This window comes from Pteropus alecto, unplaced genomic scaffold, assembly GCF_000325575.1.
Source record: "Pteropus alecto unplaced genomic scaffold, ASM32557v1 scaffold146, whole genome shotgun sequence".
In the NCBI taxonomy this organism is placed as follows: domain Eukaryota; kingdom Metazoa; phylum Chordata; class Mammalia; order Chiroptera; family Pteropodidae; genus Pteropus; species Pteropus alecto.
In genome coordinates, this window is record NW_006442107.1 from 14,531,759 (window position 1) to 14,538,855 (window position 7,097).

Sequence of the window (7,097 nt, forward strand, 5' to 3'; positions counted from 1 at the left end):
GAACAACAGCTCTGTGCAATAGCTATGTTATCCCCATGTCACCACTGTAGACACCGTCCAAAGTCAAGCAGCTTGTGATCAGAGATGCCTAAGTGCCTGTAGTTCAAGGACACTAGTACCCTTGACTCTGCCCTTCTAACGTGGGGTTTTCCAACTTTTTCACTGGAACCTAGGTGGTATGAAGTCTTAGTATTTAAATTTTTCTTTGGCTACTTAATAGGTGAAAATGATGTGTCATGTTTTAAGTTAGTTGCCTTGAGGTTAAGATATTTCCCTCTTGTTTATTGACTGTGGTTCTTCAAAGAAATGGCTTTCCCCATTTTAGAAGCTGAGGGGTCACTATTTTTCTTTTATATTTGTGAAAGTTTTTAACTTGCTAAGGATATCAACTCATTTGTTACAAATATTTCTCCTTTTATTTGCTTTTCATTATTTAAAAAATGTTAGTCCAGGGTGGCATAAACATAGAAAAAGTCTCCTTTGTGAGCTAAGACGAAATACATATATTTGTAAAAAAATTCATTAGCTTGCAGAGCTTAGTGACTTATTAAATAATTCTTTATTATAGTGAAATGACTACAGAAATTTTACAAAGCAAGAGAACAGATATTACCTTGTTTTTCTGTTATCTATTGTTGCGTAGTGACCAAATTGGAAGACTTAGTGACCAAAAACAGCAGGCGTTTTATTGCTTCTGATTCAGTGGTCAGGAATTTGGGCAAGGCTTAGTAGAGATGACTTTTGTCTGCTTTACGAGGTGTCAGCTAGTGTGGCTTCACCCTCATTGTTGTGGTCTTGGTGCTGCCTTTTGGGTTGAGTTACCTCTCATTATTCAGGAGTTTGGCCTAAGCTTTTTTTACATGGTAGCTGGCTTTCAAGTATGTGAAGGATCTCGAACTGGCATTATATTACTCTGTTGTATTCTATTGGTAGAAGGACTAGATTCTTGGGAAGGAGAAATAGACTCCAATTTTTAATAGTAGGAACAACTTAAACATAGAAAAACTTGGCAGTTATCTTTGCATCCAATCTACCATACCTTTTGTTATATTGAGAAGCCTACTACTTAGGAATAGAACTATTTAAAGAAAAGAGGAATACTTTCAACTACATGAATAGAAAACCTTACTAAATGTCGTTATTGTTTAAGTTTTTATATTATCTCACATAGCTAGATGTGTGAAGGGAAGGCCATTCCCAGGGTTGGTTAATTTCAATGTCTTGATGATATTGTCAAGGAACCAGGTTCCTTCCCTCTTATTGCCCTGCCATCTTTCAGTGTCTTGGCTTATTCTCCAGTCTGGCTTCCCTTGTGATCCTAAGACAGCTGCCTCAGTTCAGTTTACAGATGATACTTAGAAGTAGAAAAGGGGAACACCCTGATCTCCTGCTCCTTTTTAAGACTAAGGAAAACCTCTTTGTCCAGTGGATTTTCCCTCACATCTCATTAGATTAAATTGCTTCAACTGTCTATGCCTATCACCAACAAGGGGGTGCGTGGAGTGAGACTTCCATGATGGACTTAGGCCAGTTGAGATTCATATCCCAGAACTGAGGAGGTGCCAGCCTCTCCTGAAAGACACAGATATTCTGAGGAAGGTGAACAAAATTAGGGTGTTAATAAAATTGGGATCTAGTGCTTGACTTGACCTAGGTCATCTTAAGAACCAAGTCACTCTCAGTGATTGCCAATTTCACCTTCCACTCACCAGGGATGGTCCCTTGTCACCTGAAAAGAATGTTCTTACAAAGAAAAGTAGGCCCACTAAGTTATTTACTCCTTTGAAATATACAGCCTTAACAAGCACATGCTTAGCAAGTACTGGTCACCTGGCTACAAACCACCTGTTTAACGTGCATGTGCCACTTGCTTGTAGCTTGTTAAACATAGGCCGCAAGTCACCTGTGTTCTTGGACGCTCTATATAAGAAGCCGCAGGGCTTTTTGGGTGTGGAGAGTTGCTGTTTTGCTGCTGCTTGACTCTCCGCTTCTGTTGGTAAATTTCTTTAATCTCTTAGTTTACTTCTGGAGCTGTCAGCCTTTCTTCAGTCTATTGGCTCTTTGGAGGTCGGTTTCAGTACACCTTGGGAAGTTTTCCCAGCATAGGGTTGTGTTTAAAAGGCAGAACTGTTAAAGACAGAAAAAGGGGATGGATAGATGAATGTTGACTGTGCAGTAGTAGCGTTTACCTCAATAGGTAATCTCATTATGTAAAAAAGTGACCCACTAGGAAAAAAATTGAAATTCCTATCATTCCTTATAAGATGGCTGATATATTTAAAATACAAAGCAATTACTCAGTTGCAAGAAATATAGGTAAAAATTTATAGCTGATTTCTAGGACTTGATTTATATTCCCAGAAGGCTAGCAACTGATTATCTTTTAAGAGTTTTGACTAACAATTTCCACTAACACAGTGTCTTAGTCTTTTTGGGCTTTAAAAGCAAAAATACCTTAGATTCAGTGGCTTATAAACAATGGACATTTATTTCTTACAGTTCTGGAGGCTGAGAAGTTTGTGATCAAGGTGCCAGCAGATTCAGTGTCTGGTGAGGGCCCATTTTCCGGTTCATAAACGTGATTGGTGAGTACAACTATTCATTCAGTGAAGTTCAACTGCTTAAATTACTGTATCATTCAACAGTGCTTTACTTCATGGTGTTCATCCAGTGAGATAAACTTATTGATGGTCTCCATTATAAACTACAATTTAGTAATAAAGGATAGAGAAAATGGCTTCTGATGCTTAAGGGAAATGGGTCATTTCTTCATTTAGCAAATGTTAGTGAACATTAGCGTATGTGAAATACTGGTAAGAAAAGTGAGGGTATTCAAATGAAATAAAAGATGGCTTCCTCACTTCATTTCCACTTATAACTAACTTCTAGAGTGTAAATTCCCAAGAGCAGGGGTTTTGTTTTTCCACTGTCATCTCTCCAGTATGTCCTAGCGTACCTATATACAAGAGAGAGTACTGGTGCTATTTACAGTAATTTAGAACACCGGCCATTAGACTGAAGTGGCCTTAATGCCTCGGCAGTCTATTAAGCAAACCAAACCTAAGCCAGAGTTGATACCTGTAAATGACTCAAGGTTAAGAAATCAAAACTTAAAAACAACTAATCACAAATAGCCAACCAGGCTTCTCAGAGCAACTACGTAAGCTACAGTCAATCAAAGAATGCCTTTGCTGTATAAAGCTTTTCCCTTAGCTCTTGCTGGTGGAGTGCCTGTAGCCATTTTCAGTTTGGCATTGCGCGATTCCTAGAGATATTTGCTCAAAAAAAAAAAAAATCTTCAAAATTTTCGTGTACCTCAGTTTACCTTTTAGAAGTGCTAGGATTCAAAGAAGTGGAGTATTGAGAAAGAAATTTTGAATAATAGACTATTTATTTTAACATGGGATTTATTTTTATCAGGTGTAATAAGATAATAGAGGCAACTGCCTTTCAAAGAAACTCAGCAGAAGCGGGGAAGCACTGTGTGTCTGTCACACTGGGTCAGGTCACATGGGGTCACTAAGCGGGGTGAGTGGAGAGAGAGAAAAAATTGGGACTAAACCTTTATTATAGTGCCAGGAAATAAGTAGGTGGGGATGTCCCCTATTGAGCAGGAAGCAAAACACAGCTGAAGCTTATGGTTGGAGAGTTTGCGATAGATTTACAAGGGCCTAATGGTGGAGGTGTTTGTAAAAAAACAAACAAACAAAATATCTTGAGCCATTAGCATGGCCCAGTGACTTCAGATGCCAAGTGACCAATTACAGAATATCAAGAATTGTTATTACATTATTTTATTCCATTACTGTTACCATGATGTTACCAATTTAGCTTTGAATTTTTTAGCGACAGATAATAGTTGTATTAAGAGAATGAGACAATGCTCATTTGTAGTATCCAAGACAGTAAACAAAGACCTTATTTACTAAGCGGTGGTTTCTCTTTGCTTCGATGTCAAAGAAAGCCCTTGAGGTTGCTCAAGAGGTGCATTCTTGCATTTCTCATGCCGAGCAAAGTTAAAGCTACCCGTAGGCTCTTATTATTCTTTCACTTTTCCCCTCCCTTTTCAGGTTAAGCACAAAGACAGATCCTATCCTAGCCCTTAATCCTGTCAGCCACTTCAGAAAGATCTTCCTCTAGGAGCTAGACTTTTGTTCTGCTTGAGGGGTGATACATTCTAAGATTAGAGAAAAGGCAATGCCTTTCTCAGTGCATGGAGTATGAATAATGGAAAGAACAACTCAGGTAAAGAAGCTGAGTTAAACATTTTCTAATGGTTTTGTGGGTAGGAAACATGAGTCTGGAGAAAAGCCTTTTTTTAAAAAAAAAAAAAAAAAAAACCTTAAAGAACCTTTAAAAAATGCTTAAAAAAAAAGAGACTTGAATGCTTGAAGACACTCACCTCATTTCATATGTCTATTATTTGTGATAAACTGGACAGGTTTAAAAATTTGGTTTGGTTGCTTTAAGCTTGCATTATTTGTCTAAATTCTGTTGTAAAAAAATAAATTCTGTTGTAGCAATCTAGAAGATCTAGGTTTCAAATGATTTTTTTGCATAATAGTGAATGTACTGAACACTCACTGGATTTCTGTTTGACAGTGCCTAATGAGAAATTAATTTCTTTTAATCATATTAGGCAGCATGGTGGTAAATGATTAATTTATACTCTATCCAATATTACCTGCAGACTGCCTGAATGCCGAATATAGTTTTAAATATTTTTCAGGAGGTACAGCCTAATTCACTTAGCTTTTCTATATTCGTCTTGCTTTTAAAAATCATTATTTCATATTGTGTTTTTATGCCTGGCATTATCTCTGCAGGTAATAGCACATTCCTTAAAAATGGCTACTTTTGGTTATATTAAAAAGATCCAATTGAATCCCTTTTGGTGGAACTTTATTTATATATTCTACCAGTTTGAAATTCACGATTATCTATACAGAGACTACTGATCGACTTTCATTGATAGCAGTGGAAATGAGTACTCAAAGGGAACATTTGGGGCCAGCGCTTTGGGGAAAAATGGGACAAGTGGGTACAGGCAGAATAATGTAATGTAACGGTTTCAAGTTCAGGTTCTGAGAAAAGACTGCATTCAAATCCCTTCTCTCTCAATTATTAGCTCTGTAACCTTGTTCATCTTAAATTTTTTATGCCTCAGTCTCCTTTTCTGAAAAATGGGGATAGTTATGGTACCTACCAGTGGAAGATCTTTGAACAACTGAGTTAATCCACTTAGAACAGTGCTCCATGATTGTGAATTGTTAGTATTTGGGGGAGGAGGGATTGAGCTGGTGAGTGTGGAGGCTGGAAGAAGGAACACTTTTGCAGGTCCAGATTTGCCTGATAGTAAGAATTTTTTAGGGTCTTTGTTAAAAATACACATTTCTAGGCCTTTCAATTAGAAAACCTAGGAAGGATTCTAGGAATTAATATTTTTTACAAATATCCCAAATTATTCTTATTATCAAATTAGTTTGGGAAACTGTGATATGGTAAATAGTATACACTTCAGAATCTGACATGTGGATTCTGATCCATTCTTTAAATAATTATGTCCAGGTGTCCACATGTACCAAAGACTGTTTTAAGGGCTGGGCATACAGCAAAGAATAAAACTGACAAAAATCTCATTTTTGTGCTTATAGACCTTAGTCTACTGGGATTCCTACTGTAAGACACCTCCCTGAGTGACTTGAATGAACTATTTAAACAACAAAAAAAGCTTTTTTCTTTCATGTCCAAGAAGCATTATGAGTTTATTAAAGAAAAAATAAACTATAAGCCACGGCCCTCATGTTGAAGAGGGGAATCCTCAGCTGCCTAAAGGCCTGATGTTCATATTGAGTTAAATAATTTAGAATTGAAAAAAAAGTGATGGGGTTGGTGGTTTGGTGGTGGTGAAGATGTCCTATGGTTTTACCTTGAAATGGGAAATTGAGTCACTTGGCCACAGAAAATCAAATATGACCAGATTTAGTTTCCTTGGGTTTTGGATTTCTGTATTTGTCTGATTGGCTAGTTGCCAAGCCTAATAGGTTTTGAAAGGGAAGTTATGGCAGCTGAATTTTAGTTTTCTCTTTTTGCAGAAAGATAGATCAAATACAGGAATATTTTCACTTTGTTGATGGCTTTGCGTTGTAGATGTGTAAAAGGACAAATTTCCTTTTGCAAATGGTTTTGTTTCTCTCTCATCAGGATACTAAGAAGTATTTGACAGTGGTTTGAATTGGAGTTCAATTTAATATGACCAATGTCTTATTTACTTCTAGGGTCAAAGCAGGAGTGGCAACTCTAATTTTTTTGTTTGTTTTTAGTAAATGATTTAAAGAACACTACGGCTTAGATTAATGTAGGAATGACATTTAATTTAATTCTGAAAGAATACATATTAAAGATAAAATATTGTTTTCTTTGAGTCTCTTGAGTATCTCAGTTTTTAATCCTTTGATGTATAGATTCTGGATTTATTTCACACTGGGTGTGCTGGTTTACTACTCTATTTTGCTTATGCTTTAAGTACAGTATAAAAAACAAACATCAAAAACAAAACTATATTGCTGTTGGGGAAACGAGGTGTTCTTCTCAGTGACATTTTAGACAGCTGATGCTCACCTGTCTAAAATTTAATTCAACTTTGACATTAACTACCAAGAGTTAGCGCAGAGCCCACAGTTTAAGGGCTCAGTCTGTGCCAGGAACTGGGGTGGAGACCAAATACGTATTTCTTATTACATCACAACAGTACATCTACCAAGTCCCAAATCTTAATTTCCAATTTGTGTGAACATCTAACCTGGAGAGCCCACCAATGTTTCAACATTTGCACAGCCCAATCCAATTTGACTACTCTTCTCCATTTTTAATTTTATAATGAATCGTTATTGTGAAACATTTATAGAATAATTGTCTCACTGTATTAGCTTGCTTTTTTTTTTTTTTTTGCCTCACTCTGTCATGATTAATAAATTTTAGGATGAGTGTAAGAGACCGAGAAGAAGTGGTCATTTTAAAACTCTGATCCTTTGGAGTAATCGTCTGAAATAGCTCAAATTTATCTTTTCTACTCTTTAGGCCTTTTTTGAGGGGTC